This window comes from Rana temporaria, chromosome 2 (assembly GCF_905171775.1).
Source record: "Rana temporaria chromosome 2, aRanTem1.1, whole genome shotgun sequence".
Lineage (NCBI taxonomy): Eukaryota > Metazoa > Chordata > Amphibia > Anura > Ranidae > Rana > Rana temporaria.
In genome coordinates this window covers 460,712,636-460,732,371 of record NC_053490.1, presented here as the reverse complement: position 1 = coordinate 460,732,371, position 19,736 = coordinate 460,712,636, and positions in this window count along the sequence as shown.

Genomic DNA, 19,736 nt, shown 5'->3' with positions numbered 1-19,736 from the left:
GGATAATCCGACAGCACACATTTGTTGTCGGAAAATTTTAAATTGTCCGATGGAGCATACAAATGGTTTGATATTCCCGACAACAGCCTGTCATCACACAATTCCCGTCGGACAATCCGATTGTGTGTATGAGGCTTTGGAGCTCTTATTTTGTGGTAATGCACTCCAACCAGGGACAATGAAGTTTGTATATATGTTTTCCAGTCTTAAGCCCCATACACACGATCAGACTTCAAACAAACTTTTCCTTGGATTTTTGTCTGAAGGGAGTTGGCCGGGCACACCCATAGCATACACACGCTCTGACTTTTCTGCACACTTTCCTAAAACTTTCCCAACATCACATGGTTTTTCTGCTCTTTTCTGCTCTTTACTGCCACTCTTTGGTCAACTTCTGCTATTGTTGGTTGATTTTAGCATTGGTTCTGGGCATACGTATTTGCACTTCGGACAAAAGTCTGATGGATTTCTGTACACACGATAGGACTTTGCACCATCGGACTTTTGTTGCTGAAAAGTTTGTCCGTTTGCAGAGCGAACTTTTGTCCGAAAGAAAACCAAAAAACGTTGTCCATTGGAGCGTACACACGGTCGGATTTTTTCGAAAACTTGCTCATTTTGAAGTTTGTTGGCAAAAAGTCCGATCGTGTGTACGAGGCTTTAATTTCCTTTCATATAACATCAGTCCCTGGAATTCATAATAACTGGTACAGACAGATTTTGCAAAAATGTCTCACGTATGTACTAAAAGTAGCGCATCATGCACCAATTTCATGTACCTGTCTAGATCTTGTACTTGAATTTGTTGTGTGCCGCAAAAATGTTAGAATGCATTTGAGACATTTTAATACAATCTGTCTCTGTACACCAAAAGAAAGTTGATCTTAATTAGCTCCACTTAAGATACGAAGTGTTAGTATTTTATTTGGAATCTGGCACAGGTGTTGCACCGCAATGTAGAAGTGGAACAAATCAGAACTCAAATAAATTCAACAAATCTCCAAGCTCAACTTACCAAACAGCCTGCGACCAACCAAATTAACCTGTCTATAGCCTCGTACACACGGTCGGACATCAAACAAACTTTCCCTTGGATTTTTGTCCGAAGGGAGTTGTTCCGGTCACACCCATAGCATACACGCGCTCGGACTTTTCTGCAAACTTTTCTAAAACCTTCCCAACATCACGTGGTTTTTCTGCTCTTTACCACCACCCTTTGGTTAACTTCTGCTATTGTTGGTTGATTTTAACATTGGTTCTGAGCATGCGTATTTGCACTTTGTACAAAAGTCCGATGGCTTGCTGTACACACGGTCGGACTAGGCACCATCGGACTTTTGTTGCCGAAAAGTTTGTCTGTTTGCAGACCAAACTTTTTGTCCGATGAAACCCGAAAAAGTTGGTCCGATGGAGCGTACACAAGGTCGGACTAATTTGAAAACTTGCTGATTTTGAAGTTTGTTGGCCGAAAGTCCGACCGTGTGTACGGGCCTTAACACGTTAAAAACAGGGTTTAGTTGCACGCATTTGCAAATTCATGTGTAAGCTGCAGGCCCCGCCAAGGCATCCTGCAGACCCTGGGCAGCCTGTGTGTTTTTCCCATCCCAAGCCATTTGTGGATTTGACATTTTTTTCTCAAATCAGAAAATTGTACGTATCTGCAAACAAATAACACAGGAATATCAGGTACAATGAGGGGTTCCCCAAGATGTATAAAGGCTGATAAATGATTAAATATACTGGGATCCAGACAAAACATTTTAGTATTCCTAGTGTTTAAAAATAAAATAGATTTAAGGGTAGGTATGGTAGGCCAGAGTTTCTGTAATATATGTGTACAGCTAAAAGGAGATTAAAAGTGCTTTGTATTGCGCCTCTACTGTGGTTCTTTATACTGTAATCCTTCCATATATTATCTAATAGGCTTTATAAATGAAGCACATTTAAATCAGGTTTGCCACTAAATGTTATAGGTAAAATTTATCTCATTTCCATTTCATTTGGCTGATTAGATTGGATCCTAGCTCTGTAATTTTTGCCATTTGTTTTACACGATGTGTTTAATTATGCTTTGCAAATCTGTTCCTGACAGCTCAGAAGAATAGCATTGAGTGCCAAACTGCTTTTGTTGTAACAAGTGAACTAGCCCTGAATGATGAGGCCTTCTTAGAAAAAAAGATTTAACACGCCTTAGAAATTCTCCTGTCCCCAACGTTATTTATGAAGCAAATGCAGCTGAAATGTTGATACACTGGTAATATATGAGCAAGATATAATCATGAAACCAGCTAGTTTATAATTGATGCTGCAATGTAAATGGATCTACAAGCCAGTGACTTATCACAATTACTCAGTTCGTTGTAATGCCAGCTAGATTCTCACATGTGGAAATACTTTTGTACCAGGGCTGTCTTAATGCATGGGCACCCCTGGGCATGGCCCAGGGGCCCAAGGTGCACGGGGGCCCCATGAAAATCTTGCATTACATCATACATGCAAACTATCCCAGATTTGATGAGACAGTCACGCTTTTCATTAAGCTGTCCCGCGATGGCCGTGTTCTGTGCAGCTTTCTGGAACCTTTACTGTGCCCTTCTGATCCCAGTATTGTGCCTTTCTGCCTTCCCCCCTGTACTGTGCCCTTTGTGTTAATTAGTCTTTCACTTATGGCATGTTTAATTTCTAAAATCTATTTTATTGAATGTACTAATAAATATATGTTTAATTCTATCAACTATTTATACTTTTTCTTAGAAGTACAGTGGAACCTTGGTTTAAGAGTAACTTGGTTTGAGAGCGTTTTGATTTGCGAGCAGCATTTTTTTTTTATTCTGACTCGGTTTGCTCTGACTCGGAGTGTTGACTCACAAGACGAGCAGAATTCAAGCTAAATAGGCCTGTAGTACCTCATTTGGCCTGAGGTACGGGGGCGCAGGAAACGAGCCAAAGTGTCCTTTTCGGACGTTTTCAGCTTTCACTGGCGCCCCCCAACTCTGGCCGCATTCGGTATTGCATCCCATTGAAGTCAATGCGGAACAAATTATTTTAGTTTCCATTGATTTCAATGGGAAAACTCGTTTTGATATGCGAGTACTTTGGATTATGAGCATACTCCTGGAACGGATTATGCTTGTAATCCGATGTTCAACTGTAGGTGTGTAAATTGGGGCAGGCTGGTAAGGGCCCCACTGCATTACTTTGCTCAGGGACCCGTGATGCTATTAAGAAGGCCGTGCTTTGTACCCAGGAGTTGGTTATATAACTAATTATGTAAAATGATTAGAATAGCGCTAATCCACACAAATTTTTTTTACAATCTGATAATATATATATATATGTTAAACCAATTCAATATACAATAGCTATAAAGTGCTAGTGCATAATATAAACTTAAATGCAACATACTATAAATTTGCTGAGATAAGGTGCAGAAAAGATCAAAAAATGTGCAATGATGAATATCAATATTAAAAAAAATAAACCAAAAATACAAAATATGCCAAATAGGTGAACAGTCTTTCCTTCTGTGATTATCAAAGAAAAGCGCAAAAAGCAAACTTTCCCACTATGTGAATCCTTCACTGCTCTCTCTCTTGCAATTGGACTCACCAGATGAATAATTGTATATATCAACTGGAGGAGTACACTCTCCACAAATGGTCATCAATCACAGTTTTTCTCTCAACGATTACAGCATATCATGGGCAAGACAAAGAAAAAGGAAGGAGGCTTCCATAGCGTAAAATATATCTCACAGGCTTGTTAAAAACAATTTTCATTACACTCACATTTGAAGAGTGCCTGCCCGACACTTGGGAGTAACAAGCTCAGCTATGTATAGAGTCGTTTACCTCCAGACCTGTCATGGACTGCAAGTGTGAACTGGCAATGGCAATGTCCTCAGCGTCCTGGCCCTGCTCTACGTCCGTTTCGTTGTGCGACATCTTCAATGAGCATGTAAATATTGATCAGTTAGTTTAAACACATATATACACGTTATAATTTGTAGTATTCACCATTTCAGATTGTGAACGTTTTTGGTGTGTGGATTAGAGCTATTCTTATCACTTTACACAGTTTACTAATTGCTTTTTTCACAATTATTGGAGTAGCAGCTGTTCATTTGAGTACACATCTATGGCGCTGTTACTACTTATTACATAACTAATTATTGCTGATTAGTCAGAGCATTGCTAGCATCACAAGCAACCAAGCAACTAATCCAAAGTTATAGAACACAGCTTACCGTTTGAGTTGGCACTAAAATGCTCTTATGTACCGTATATTGAGATTTGATCCCAGAGTGTCAGACTTTCAGGTTATAGACACACCAATAATGAATAACATGACTAAGCAATTTGGACCTGACCTGGTATTCTTGTAATTATAGCTCAATATAGCACACTTATTAGTGTTAAAGCTATTATAAGTCAGTTTTGTTATGTTGCCAAGCTGTCCAGTGTATGGTGTTACAGGTTTAGCACTAGTTGGCCATCTATCTTTTTTTGTCAAAGAATTAAAAAAACTGCCCCCCTAATATATCAGATATACTTGGGGCATTCCGACTATGTAAATACAATGCCAGCTATATCTGATATGTTATTACCATTCCACACAGTATGTTCTTTAGTATTAATGGGTAAGCCCTTTTTTCAACACAGTACCTCGAAGTTAATGAGCATTAGGTTCCTCTTACTGTCAATGCCCCAAACTTTCAAATCCCTAGTCTGAGACTATAGTCATTACTATACGAGTTATAGTATAAAAACAGCTTTTCAAAACGTTTTATTCAAATTTATATAAAATTCCCATTCACATCTTTATGTATGTACCAATTAGTTAACATGATAGAGCTCAACCATCTTCCATGGCTTGGTTTAGGTCTCTTCCAAATGCAAAAAGTCTGTGTTCAGCCATTCTCTAAATGAATCTCACACACTTTCACGGTTTAAGTATAAAAAAAAAGGTCTACCAATAGAAAAAATGAATACATACATAGAAACACTGCATATACAGAACACTATACCCACAGTTGATTTAGAGAAAGGCTAAAAAACGTTACAAAGCATAGTCCAATTTGCTCCAACAGTAGAAAAAAGAATCCTTCCTAATCTCCTGAAGCAAACAGATATTCCTTCTCTCTCTCTCTCTCTCTCTCTCTCTCTCTCTCTCTCTCTCCAACAATGAATCTTGTGGGGCACAACTAATTACCTTAAAGTGGATGTAAACCTAATTCATGAAATCTAAGCACATATATCTGTGATGTTTTCTTATCTCTCTGTAAAGCTCTGAGTCCTGTGTGTTTCTGCTGCTCCATTCTTCTGTTAACAGAATGGTAACTTCTGACAAGTTCTCCTTCAACCTAAATAAAACCTGCCTAAAATTTGTGTTGTGGGATGTTGCTATAAATACACTGAGCAAAATTATAAATGAAACACTTTTGTGTTAGCCCTATTTATCATGAGCTGAACTCAAAGATCTATGACTTTTTCTATGTAAACAAAAGGCCTATTTCTCTCAAATATTGTTCACAAATAAAATCTGTGTTAGTGAGCACTTCTCCTTTGCCGAGATAATCCATCCACCTTGCAGGTGTGGCGTATCAAGATGCTAATTAGACAGCATGACTATTGCACAGGTGTGCCTTAGGCTGGACACAATAAAAGGCCACTCTAAAATGTGCACTTTTATCACACAGCACAATGCCACAGATGTCGCAAGTTTTGAGGGAGCGTGCAATTGGAATGATGACTGCAGGAATATCCACCAGAGCTGTTGCCCTTGAATTGAATGTTCATTTCTCTATCATAAGCCGTCTCCAAGTTTCTTCCTTCCTTTGACTATGTGGAGTGGGGGTGTGTGCCTTTCCTCCAATGAGCTGTCTTGGATGTATGCCAAGAATTTACTTCCAGTCCTGAACAGGAAAAGAAAATCTCTAATACGATGTGCACTTTATAAAGGATATATAAAGCTAAAGACAGCAGATATACATGTAAAACATATGTAGGGAGATTATTTCATCTCTGTGTGTATCATCTGAGGCTGTTCACTTTATTGGGTATATGTGAGGGTTTACATCCGTCTTAAACTATTCAGAGTATGAAATTTCTAAATAAAGTCTTTAAACCATTTTTATAAGCCTGTAGACCCCAACTTATTAGCTGTGTGTGGGGAACTGTGTCAACAGTGTTTTCAAAGTCCAATTATAATATATGTACAGTCACTCCTTTGTCTACATTTTAGTCTACTTCCTCATAAAAAGTAAAAAAAATGTTTGACGATTTAGGCAGCACTGGTGGGCAATGATAAGTGGCACTGATATACACTGGTGGGCACTGATTGGTGGGCACTGATATGCACTGTGGGCACTGGCAGGCAGCACTGGTGGGCACAGATGAGGTGGCTGCGCCTCTTCCTCTACGGGACCAATGTCCCTTACACGGAAGCCAGTCATTGGCTTTTTTTTTCTCGGCGTGAGTAGAAAAAAAACGATTACCGATCTTCTGTTTACATCACATGATCAGCTGTCATTGGCTGACAGCTGATCACGTGGTAAGGGGCCAGGATCGGGCCCTTACTCCTATCTGTGATCATCCGAGTCTCATTGAGTCTCATGCGGGGAGCATGTAGAGGGGAGGACGTCTGTTGACGGCCTTCCGGCAATGTAGGTCCACGCAGACGGGAAAGGGTAAAAGAGTTTTTTGTCATCTTTTTTTTATCTCTTTCACAGCAGTAATGTGCAAATGTATATGAACTTCCCTTATGTTTTATTGTTTTAACTTTCAAACCATGAAATTGCTCCTTTACTTTTATATTTTTAAATGCCCTATTTGTATTATTTATGGCTTTTTTTTTACCACTGTATGTAAGCCACATAGGGTTTACTTTTAGCTTTTTAAACTTCTTATTCATGGAAACATATTTTGCAGTGCATTTGCATACAATTGATTTAAAACATTCTCATTTCTTTCTTGTGTCCATTGATGACAATATTTCCCCCAAGTCTTGGAGAGCATCTGGAAAATCTTCACTCTTAAGCCTGGGTTCACACTACAGTATTGCAATGTCAGGCATTGCATGTGATTCGCACCGCATTGCTGTGCAGATCACATGCGATGTCTGTTCAATGCGAATTCAGCCATACAGTTACCGGCACTGGAATCACAGTGGTTCTCGCATCACATATGTGTGAACCGGGGCGATAATGAAGTGTTGTCATCTTTCCGTTTCCAATATGTGCTCGTTCGTACAACTGAAATGAGATCACTGCAACCCAGGTGTTCTTTTATATGAGCATCTTTAACTACTTGCCGACCAGCCGCCGCAGTTCTACGGCAGCAGGTCGGCTCTCCTGCGCGAGAGCCCATAGCTCTACGTTGCCTCGCGAAGCGGCCACTAGGGGCGCGAGCGACCCCCGCTCGTCCCTGATCCTGACGCATGTGCCCGGCGGGTGCGAGAACCGGGAGCTGTGTGTGTAAACAGTCATTTCCCCTAGTGAGTCCACCCCCCCTACAGTTAGAACACACCCAGGGAACATACTTAACCCCTTCCCCGCCCCTAGTGTTAACCCCTTCCCTGCCAGTGGCATTTTTATAGTAATCAATGCATTTTTATAGCATTAATCGCTATAAAAATGCCAATGGTCCCAAAAATGTGTCAAAAGTGTCCGAAGTGTCCGCCATAATGTCGCAGTACCAAATCGCTGATCGCCATTACTAATAAAAATATAAATATTAATAAAAATGCCATAAAACTACCCCATATTTTGTAGACGCTACAACTTTTACGCAAACCAATCAATAAACGCTTATTGCGATTTGTTTTAATGAAAAATATGTAGAAGAATACGTATCGGCCTAAACTGGGGAAAAATAATTTTTTTTATACATTTTTGGGGGATATTTATTATGATAAAAAGTAAAAAATATTCATTTTTTTCAAAATTGTCGCTCTATTTTTGTTTATAGCGCAAAAACTAAAAACCACAGAGGTGATCAAATACTACCAAAAGAAATCTCTATTTGTGGGAAAAAAAGGACGCCAATTTTGTTTGGGAGCCACGTTGCACGACCGCGCAATTGTCAGTTAAAGCGACGCAGTGCCGAATCGCAAAAAGTGCTCTGGTCTTTGACCAGCAATATGGTCCGGGGCTTAAGTGGTTAATAAGCTCTGAATGATTTGAGATTAATGGGTCCCTCGAAATATTATTTCTAGTTGGGGCTTCTTTAAACTGTTGCATTAAATTGTCTTGTACTAAGTTCATACATTTCTGTCCTTTTACTGTTCCAGCAGTGCCATTATACAAGTCAATTTCAGGGTAGCTAAAATGACCTATCATTGTCGCTGTCCCAGCCCTTGCAGTCCTTTCTATCTGTGTAAAGAGCTGAGTTTCTCCCTCATTATTAACAATGGGGGGGGGGGGGGGGGGGGGGGCGTAGCAAACTGCAGTAATTAACTTTGCAATATGCACACCTTTATGTAACTCCACCCGTAATGCCTCAGCACCACCAAACTCTCAATCAACGAAGTCCTCTTTTATGCTTACTTTTAGATCACATGTCACATACAGGCAGACAGGTAGATGGGCTTGTAGTAGCATAATTGGCTTCCGCATAAATTAACCATAGCAGTTTCAATGGTTTTGTTACTCTGTATAGCACTGCGTAATAGGTTGGCACACCAAACACTCAAAGATTTTCTTTGAACATGCCCATTCAATACCTAACTATCCTTATTGATGATTCTTTCAGCAATTTAATTAGTAAAAACTGCAGGATATATTGCAGAATTTTTCTACATGCAACTACTTTGATTTAAAACATTCTCATTTCTTTCTTGTGTTCATTGATGACATTTTTTCCCCTAAGTCTTGGAGAGCACTCAAAGAGTTTCTTTAAACATGGCCCATTCAGTACCTAACTATCCTTATTGACGCTTCTTTCAGCAATTTAATTCGTGAAAACTGCAGGATACATTGCAGATTTTTTTTCTACATGCAACTACTTTGAAGTTCACCTCGCCATTCGGAGCCATTCGGAAAGACTCGGAAATAGTCCGTTCCTGAGCCTTTCCGAGGTTTGCCAAGGTCAGCCGAGCTGTCCTCGGACCTTTGCATGCATTTCCGAGGCTCTCTGGTGCCCCCCAGTTCTGGCCACATGCGGTATTGCATGCCATTGAAGTCAATGCAAAACAAATTATTTTAGTTTCCATTGACTTCAATGGGGAAACTCGCTTTGATATGTGAGTACTTTCAGATTACGAGCATTCTCCTGGAACGGATTATGCTCGTAATCCGAGGTTCCACTGTATTTAGTATGAAAGCTCTTCTGTAGGATATATACCGTAAGCCCTTAAAATAAGTTACATAGCTGCTAGGAGTAGACCAATAGAGGAAGTCCTAATTATTCCTTGTCAGTTCAATCAGCAGGAATGTAGGGAATGATGCTGGCCATACGTCAGTAGAGATTTTCATTTTTGGAATGTTTGATTTGCTTATAGTTGGTGGGGTCAAATCAAAATTTATTTTCAATCATGGTGAGGAAAAAATTGGAAGAAGGAGCATAGAATAATTTTCTTGAATGCACAAAATTCTTAGGTTGGGTACACATGGGCCGAATATCAGCTGGTATCTGCCAGTTTAACAGGAAGTGGACATTGGGTCAGTGTGTACAACTGTCTTTCTGAAAGGACTGGCTTTTGTCAAAGGGACAAGCCAGCATTCTGTTGGTGGGGGGGGGGGGGTTAGACAGTCCCACTTTCAGAAAACAAAGGCACAGCGGGAGAGACTGCCGCACTAACATCCCATGTGCTAGTACAGCAATCTCTCTAGGCTGATTACCCCCTCTTGTTGCCTCCCCCCGCCCTGCAGTGCCAAAGGCTGCCCCCTTCTCCTCTTCCCCCGGCTGCTACGGGGGATGTTTCAGGATGGAGAGCGGGGGTAAGGGGCTATGAAATATGTACATGCTCACTGTGTCCATTCATAATTGAAGCATAGTAAACAGTGTTTGGGTACAACGTCACGGGATGGAGGCAGCTATCCCTTTGATTCCCGCCTCATTTAAAGTACCACGAATGCTCTTTTCCCTTATATAATGTACCCAAACAAAATTGACGTCCTTTTTTTTCACACAAATAGAGCTTTCTTTTGGTGATATTTAATAACCTCTGTGGTTTTAATTTTTTGCGCTATAAACAAAAAGAGCGACAATTTTGAAAAAAAAAATGCAACATTTTTTACTTTTTTTGCTATAATAAATATCCCCAAAAAATATCTAAAAAAAAAAATGTCTTTCTCAGTTTAGGCTGATATGTATTCTTTTACATATATTTTTGGTAAAAAAAAAAAAAGGTCGCAATAAGCGTAAATTGATTGGTTTGCTCAAAAGTTATAGCATCTACAAAATAGGGGATCGCTTTATGGCACTTTTATTATAAAAAATGTTTTATTAGTGTAGCGCCCCCCTACTTTCAGTATGGGCACTACACTAAAGTTAGTGGAGAATGGGATAGTTACCTTGCTCCCATTCACTAATTGTTTACATTTTTGGGACTTCTGTCATTCCAGAAATGTCCGCTGTGTCAGTCTGTGGTCCAGGGATGCAATATCATCCCTGGCCAGCAGTTGGCGCCAGGGCGATTCTGGCAGAGCAAGTTTTTCCCAGCAGCCAATTAGAGAAGTTTCTTCCTCGCAAGGCATGCTGGGGAAGAGTATATCTGTGACAGGTGTCATGTGTTCTAAAATCTTTGCGGGGTCCCCTTTCCAGGTGCGGCATCCACCTTCAGGGTGCGCGCATCCATGGACCCCGCCGGCGTGGCCCACCTGGTCAGAGTTGCAGTCTACGAAAACCCTCATCCGGAGGTACAAGGGGACCCCAGTGACTTGCTGGGTTCCTGGTTCCACTGAAAGGATCCCAGGCTGGGTGCCGTACAATTGGGGAGTCGGTTTGAGGAGGACCCGGAGGCAGGTCGTCCAACAGAGCCTGAATAAACCAATTGGGGATCCGATGACCAGAGTACTGACAGGTATGTTGGTGTCATCTGGTGACCAACACAGAAATCTACTGGGAGGATTGCTTCATTTATCTACCTAGCTCAGTTATTGTACTTGGCCCGTGAGACATGTCCACATCCTCCCAGAAATCCTAAGTGATACCTTGGCTGCCAGACTTATGCAAAAGGAGTCTGTCCGGGGGCACTTTACCCACTCAGATGGAGTGGCGACGTGTTACAAATTGGTACTATGCGGAGCAGTACTGACTGCTCCATTTAATATCCAGGCCTGATACTGCAAAGTTCTCTCCTATCTTTCTCTTCATCAACCTTGACCTTCCCAACTAATGTTGATGTTGGCCGTGTTTGGCCTGGAAAATAAAGCATTGAGAAAACCTTTATTTACTGTCTGGACCTTCGCTCACTGCTTTTGTTCTCACTACTACACCCCTAGACAACGCCAGGGTAACAAAACAAACCAGCGGCTCCTTCGGGGGTGAGCGCTACATTAGTAATGGCGGCGATCAACAATTTTTATTGTGACTGCGACATTATGGCGGACACATAGGACACTTTTTTTTTTTTTTCAATTCTTTATTTTTCATTTTTCCTTATTTCACAATTCCACAAAAACAGGGACATTACCATGCCATATTAGAGAATAAAAGTCAACAATCAAGCAACTATACATTGTCCTTGTTCCTGACCTATCTCTAACCCTGCTTACCGTTAAATAGTTAGACTACTATATAGCTCCCGCGTTAATTTACCGCTTTTCTGAGTTCCTATTCCCCTAAACCATTTGTCATGTCCTCTCCCCTTTTTGAGGTAGTGAAAAATCCCCATCACCCCCCTCCCACCCCAAAATCCGGGCCCCTGTCCAAGACCTTCCTAAGCCCAAAAAAAAAAAGAAGAAAAAAAAAAAAAAAAAAAAAAACAATCATTCCTCCAAAATTGTTCTTCCTCCTCCACCCCTCCCCTCCCCCACTCCTCCCCCCTCCCACCTACTCCCTTCGTTCCCTATAACTATCATAGGGGGCCCATACCTCCCTGAACCTCTCCTCCTGTTCCCTCAGAGCCATCGTGAGACTCTCCATACATTGGATTTCCCTAATTTTTTCATGCCATTGTGGTCTACTTGGTGAGCACGTATTCTTCCATAACGCTGGAATACATGCTCTGGCTGCTATTAACAGATGTCTTACCAAGGATTTTTTGTAATTTACTACTGATATCGGAATATCTAACAGTAGATAGGCCGCTGGATTTTCTCCAAGAGACATTTCAGTTATCCCTTCTATTTCGTCTGAAACCATCTTCCAAAAATCTTTCACTCCTTCACAATTCCAAAAAATATGTAGCAGAGTTCCCTCTTCTTTTAGGCATCGCCAACACATATTTGACGTTTGTGGAAAAATTTGATTTAAAACTTCTGGGGTCCTATACCACCTGCTCAGAATCTTATATCCTCCTTCCTGGTACTTAGATGCTAGGGAGGCTTTATGATTAAATTCAAAAAAAATTTTCCTCTGAGTCTCAGTGAAAGTTACCCCTAAGTCTCTCTCCCAGGTTTGTATAAAACCTATTTCTTGTGGAGCTTTCAGTTCGTTGATCAGGGAATAGAACAGTGATAGTGAATGTCTAACCGCTTCTCCCTTTAGACACAATTTTTCGAATTCCGATAATCTTACCCTCACCGTAGTCTGACTCTGTATTGATCGCAGAAAGCCCCTTAACTGTCTTCTCCTATATGGCTCCAAGTCCTCTGCTAACTCGCTTTCTATTTCCTCCCATGTCATTACCCGGTTTTCCTTCTGGAAGTGAATCAATCTAATTTTGCCATGTCTTTTTAAGTTCCCAAACCCTGGGTCGTTCAAACCCGGCATAAATGCCGGGTTTCCCAGGACTGGTGTCATCGGATTTGCTTCTATTTCATCATTTGATTTTCTAAATACTTTTTTCACCACCCTAATTGTCGTCCCAATCGTTGGATGCTTTTTAACTGCTTGTGGTAAAATGGTTCTAGAAAGCCAAATTAGTCCTTCCAATGGTAATTCTATCATTGCCTGTTCTAAAAGAATCCATGGTTTAACTTTCGGGGTGACGCACCAATCCAACACTCTTGACAGATGCACAGCCTCGTAGTATGTGAGTGGGTCTGGAAAACCTATGCCTCCTTTTTCCTTTGGTAAAGTTAAAATGTCTCTCCTAACTCTGGCTGGTTTCCCTGCCCAAATGAATCCCGCAAACTTCGCTCTGATCTCTTTCAAAAATCCCTGAGGTATGCTAATAGGGAGTGTCTGTAATAGATATAATAACCTCGGCATTGCATTCATCTTTACGATATTGACCCTACCGAACCAAGTAAATACCTCCTTATCCCATTTTTGTAGGTCACGTTTTATTTGTCTTACCAGCGGTGCTAAATTTAGTTCTAAAATTCGATTTAATTTCTTCGGGATTTTGGTCCCCAGATATCCAATATGTGAATTTGTCCATTTGAATGGGAAAAAAGAGGCCAATTGTCGTTGTTGTGCCATGTTCATCTCTACCCCCATTGCCTCCGATTTGTCATAGTTTACTTTAAAATTTGAGAGCTCGCCATATCTAGCAATCTCGGCCAGCAATGGAGGGAGAGATAAAATAGGTTCCGTAAGAGAAAACAACAAATCATCGGCAAAAGCCGCCAGTTTGTAAACTCCTCCCTTTACACAAATACCTCTGATATCGGTGTTCTGCCTTATTGTCCTCAAAAAGGGTTCAAGTGTCAAAATAAAAATAATTGGTGACAGAGGGCAGCCTTGTCGCGTCCCATTCCGTATCTCAAAAGGTTCCGACATAATCTCGTTTATTTTTATTCTAGCTTTCGGCTGCGAATATAGACTCATGACCCATCTTTGCATCCCCTCCCCTAAACCAATATATTTTATGATTGTTTTTAAAAACTTCCAGTCTACCCTATCGAACGCTTTTTCAGCGTCAGTTGATACGAGAACTAGAGCTTTCCTAAATACCTGGGAGAAATGGATCGTATTAATCACCCGCTGCGTATTCTCCCTGCCTTCCCTTCCTGGGGTAAATCCCACCTGATCTTGGTGTATCAGGTCAGGGATATATGGTAATATTCTATTTGCTAGAATTTTGGTAAAGATCTTCAAGTCAACGTTTAGAAGCGATATAGGACGATAATTTGAGCATAGTGTTAAATCTTTTCCCTCCTTAGGTATAACCGCTATATGTGCCAAAAGAGCTTCCTCCGGAATCCCCTGTCCTTCTCTTATCGCGTTATATGCCTTTAAAAATCTTGGCATAAGTTTTTCTGCATAGGTTTTATAGTAGAAAAGAGTGAACCCATCAGGACCGGGAGCTTTACCTGGTTTTAACAATTTGAGGGTGTTTGTAAATTCCTCAGCTGTAATCGGCCCTTCCATACTTCTCCCAATTTCCTCTGCTAATTTCGGCATTCCTGACTTCTCAATGTATTCCTTTATCCTTTCCTCCTGCCCACTAGTCTTTCCTGTATCCAGCTCTTCTTTTAGTTGGTATAACTTCGTATAATAGTTTTTAAATACTTTTGCAATTTCTTGTGATGATTTCACTATCCTATCCCCTGTTTTGATACCTTCTATGCGGTTTTGGGTCCTCGTTTCTCTTAATGCCCTCGCTAGCATCCTACTAGGCTTATTACCGTATTCATAGAAGGCACGTTTACATCTTCTTAATGAGGTTTTTGCATTGTCTGTTAGTAGCAAATTCAATTCATCTCGCGCCTGCCTCAACTTCTCCTCAATCTGGATTGCCAGTGACTTTTTATGTACCCTTTCCAATTTTCGAATTTCTCTCAGTAATGTTTCCATCCTTATTCCTATCCTACGTTTCCGTCGTGTTCCCATTGAGATTAAAATCCCTCTCATGAAACATTTATGTGTTTCCCAAATGCAGCTTGGGGAAACCTCTCCCACCTCATTGTCCGAAAAGAACCCCTCCATTTCCTGGACTATCTTTCCCTCATACTCTGGGTCTTTAAGGAGAGATTCGTTTATTTTCCAGTGCCACTCGCGTGCTACAGGTTCTCCCCATTCTAGTGTGCAGTTTGTCGGTGAATGATCAGAGATTGTGAATGACCCAATGGAAGCCTCGACTATATTCTGTAAAAAATTTTGTGATACGAATATATAGTCTATTCGCGAGTATGTTTTATGTTTAGCTGAGAAGAAAGTGTAGTCCCTCTCCTGAGTGTGCCTGGTCCTCCAACTGTCTACTACCTGTATCTCCTGTATCAGGCTCTTTGCTTTACTTAATTTGCTATATGAAATATGCGATGTTCCTTTCGATGTATCTAGGATAGGATCCAGGGCCATATTCAAATCCCCTGCAAAAATAATCATACCCTCTGCATTCAGCTGTATTAAATTAATATATTTCTCCAACGCTACAATCTGTCCTTCATTAGGCATATAAACATTAACCAAAGTTACTTTCTGATCGTTTAGATAGCCTTTTACTATAAGTAGGCGTCCTTCCTCGTCCTGGATAACCTTTATTTCTTTCCATGAAGTCGTCTTTGCTAACATGATTGCAACCCCCTTTGTCTTTGTTGTCGATGAGGAACTCTGGTATATAGTTGGAAATCTATAATTACCCAATTTTGGACTTTTATTTTTCTTGAAATGGGTCTCTTGGAGAAAAACAATATGTGTCTTTAGTCTCCATAATTCTGCTAGCAATTTAGATCTTTTCTCAGGGTTATTTAGCCCTTTCACATTATAAGACATCAGATTAATCCTTGCCATTTTGGGGTCTCAGTCACGTGACTCTTTGGGACACCAGTAGAGGTATCAAAGGGGCCCAATAAGTAGATAAAAGGGCGGTGGGCAAGAGAATCCCCCCCGGAGAGGAAGGGAAAAAATAGGGAGGCGAGGAGGAGGAAGAGAGGGAGAGAAAAAAAAAAAAAAAAGTCTCCTTAGTCCTCCAATCCGGTTGATCCCCTAGGATCCCAGAGAGGACAAATCAAAAAAAAAAAAAATATATATATATGAGCGTCTCCGACTTCCCTCCACACGGAGGAGAGACGCTTTAGTGGGCTAAGGTGTGTGAGCACCGAGGAGAATCAAGCCTTACTATAGGTCCGGGTGCGCCTCCCTGAATTCACCCATAAGATCCCTTTCCCCTCCCCCCCCATTTCTTGTCTACTATAAACTCTGCACACAAGATGGGGTACCCCCCCTCTCCCTATAGACCTTAAAACATTAAACATAATCCAACATAAAAATATATAGACATACATAAACCTATTTAGACATAAAAATCTCTGTCTCACGGTCTAACCAGTTAGAGGTCTATTCTCTTCTTTCCCCTTTCCACCCCCCCAAAAAAAAAAAAAAAAAAACCTACAGGCCTCCTTCTGAGCTCCCCCCTCCCTCCCAGCTCTCTCTCTTCCACTTCTTTAATCTGTTAGCATGTTAGCATGTTACTCCTTATATTTTACTCCCCCCTCCCGCCATCATTTCCATCTTTTCCTGTCCCAACTCTTCTTTGTTCTCTCTTCCAATTTTCCCATTAGATCCTCTTATTAGGCCCCCGTTACCTCCAGACCCCGCTCTCCCTACCTCCCCTTACCTCTCCCTATACCTCCCCCAATACCCTCTACCCTTACCCCTCTCCCCTGTGTCATACTTCTAAATAGGTGTCATGGCCTGTTTGACCTTTAGTGTCCATGTGTCAATATATCAATATTTTATCGTGACCCCACTTGCCCCCCCCCCCACCCTCTTAACTGTATCCCCAAAAATATTACAAATATTACTGAAAATTCCATCAGATATTTACCAAAAAAAAAAAAAAGACCCCCCCCCAAAAAAAAAAAAAAAAAAGAGAGAACCCCCCCATTCCCTTCCCTTCCCTTCCCTTCCCCAGATTCTCAACTTCCACACACCCCTATTTACCCTTAATAGTACTCCCTGTATACCTTTGTGTAGCTTATCTCATATCTTCTCTGATCCTTAATCCATCGGATCTAGAGGTAGTGACATAGTGACGTTAGTGAATTAATGAATTAGTGAGACCCCACCCCCCCACCCCCCACCCCTATCCCTCCTACCCCATGAGCAGGTCTAGGAGTGCTAGCCTACCAACCCTCCTATATTTTTAGATCCTCCTATTTCATTTAACTGTACCCCTAATAGGGCCATAGGGCCATAATAAACCAGTCCCAGGGAGAAGGAAGCATCCATAAATCCATACACATTTGAGAGGTGGGGTCCAGCCCAGCCCACCAGAGAATTGCTCTCTTAAATTATATCCTTCACCAGGAGAAATATTATCATCATCCCTAGTCCAAGTCTGGGTAGTCCCCAAAAAAAAAAAAAAAAAAAAGACCTCCAAAAAAAAAAAAGGGGGAGGGAGAGAAAAAAAAAGTAATCATTCTTCCATCGGTTTCTCCTTCTCCTCTTTCTCTCTCTCTCTCTACAAAAAAGGGGGGAGGGTTCCCCCATATCTTCTATGGTCCGCTGCGATCTTACCCCTTCTGTCCTTCCCTCCCACCCCTTCATCTAATGTCTCTTTCAGCTGCCGCCGGCAGATCTAGCCAGTTAGAGACTACAATTGGTGCTGACCCCAGAAATTCGAATAGCGCTGGGAGCTGGGAAGGTTCTCTTAAATTAAAGTTCCTTCCTTCCTTCTTCACGTTGACAGCCAGTGGAAACCCCCATCTATATATGGCTCCTTGACCACGTATGTGCTCAAGTAGGGGTCTTAACATCCGCCGACGGGCTTTGGTTTGCCAGCACAAATCCGGGAATATCTGTATATTCGTCCCCTCCCACATCACCGTTCCTTCTTTCCACGCTTCCCTAAGAATTTCTTCTTTTTCTCTAAAAAAGTGAATCCTGCATAACACATCGCGAGGGTTGGTCTGGTCTGGGTTCCATGTTGTAGGGACCTTATGGACCCTGTCTAATTCAAGGGGGGAGTCTGGGCTTTTTTTTTTAATTTTATTGAAAATGGCCAAAGCCGCTTCCCTTAACGCCCCCCCCTCAAAGCTTTCTGGTATTCCTTTTATTCGCAGATTATTCCTCCTGCTTCTGTTGTCTGCCTCCTCTGCGTTTAATTGCAATCTTACCAACTGCTGCTGCTGTTTCTCACACTTCTCCTCTAGCACACCCAGTCTATAGTCCACGACCACTTGTTGCTCCTCCAGTATGCCCACTTTTTGCTCCCCCACCCCCACTTTCACCCGGATCTCTTCCAACTCTTCTTTCAGGGTACTCGTCATTGACATTAACATTTTCTGGATGTCGTCTTTGGATGGGAGAGCCTGGATAAGCCTGCTTAACTGTCGCATGTCTGGTATCAGCTCTGGTTCAGATGCATTCCCTGTGTCCCACATACTTTGTGTGCTCTGTGTGCTAGGCTGCTTAAGCTCATCTGATAGATGTTCACTCCCCTTAGTACTTAGTATAGCACCACTTAGTACACTCTTCTCTCTCTGGGTTAAAGATGAAGGGAGGGCAGGGGGTATGAAGGGTGCAGACATTCCAGCCAGTGTAAATAGTGTCCTTGTTTGCTCACTGGATCCCACAGTCACATCCCCCGCTACTTTGTCATCAATTCCCGGCCCCACTGACCTTGTCGCAGCAGAAAATGGTGAAGTACCTCTATTCCAAGCCGTTGAATCTATTTCCACCTCCGTCTGCTCCTCCGCTGGTGGTCTTTCAATCTCCCCCGCACGGTCCCGGTCTCCTATGACGTTCAGAGCTTTGTCTACTGCAGCGGCCGGGATAAGGACAGGTCCTGAGGGGACAACACACCCCCCACCAGCGATCAGCTGTTGTCCTTCTACCGCCGCGGAGACAGGTATAGATGTGCTCAAAGTTACTGCTGCAGCTTTAAGGGACCTCTCGGTCAGTGATTCCCTCCTCAGAGCGCTGCTTCCCCCGGCGTCCTCCTGTTGTTCAGCCCCCCTTCTCACTGTCATATAACGAGTGATGTACGAGTGGCTGGGGGCTTGGACACCTCCTGCACGTCCTCCTTGGCTCTTTCCTCGCCGCCGCGACATCAGCTGTCAGGGACCTCTGTTAAGTGCCGCTCTCTTCCCCTACTCACAGCGGCTCTCCGTGGGGGGAGAGGGGTCTCGGATCTCTGATCTGCCGCTCTCCTGCTTCAGTGCACCCTGGACTTCAGGCTCTCCTCGCTAACGCGTGTTCACTCCTCCATGCTCACACCACCGTCCCGGAAACGGAAGTCCATCTTACCCACATAGGACACTTTTGACACTATTTTGGGATCATTGTCATTTATACAGCGATCAATGCTATAAAAATGCACGGATTACTGTGTAAATGACACTGGCAGGGAAGTGGTTAAACACTAGGGGCGAGGAAGGGGCTAAGTGTGTCCTAGGAAGTGATTCTAACTGTGAGGGGGCTGGGTTAACAGGGAGCAGTAGATCACTGTCCTGTCACTAGGCAGAACAGGGAAATGCCTTGTTTACATAGGCATCTCCCCATTCTGCAGCTCCATGACACAATCGCGGGACACCAGCAGACATCGAGTCCATGGGTCCTGTGGACACAGTCACGGAGCACGTGGCAGGGGCACGTGCGCCCACACGGCGGCACATTCAAAGCAACGTACAGGTACGTTGCTTTGAGCAGCCGTGCTATTCTGCGGACATATACGTACAGTCAGCGGTCGGCAAGCAGTTAATATAATATGGGCACCTATTTGTTTTATTAGTATATCCCTTT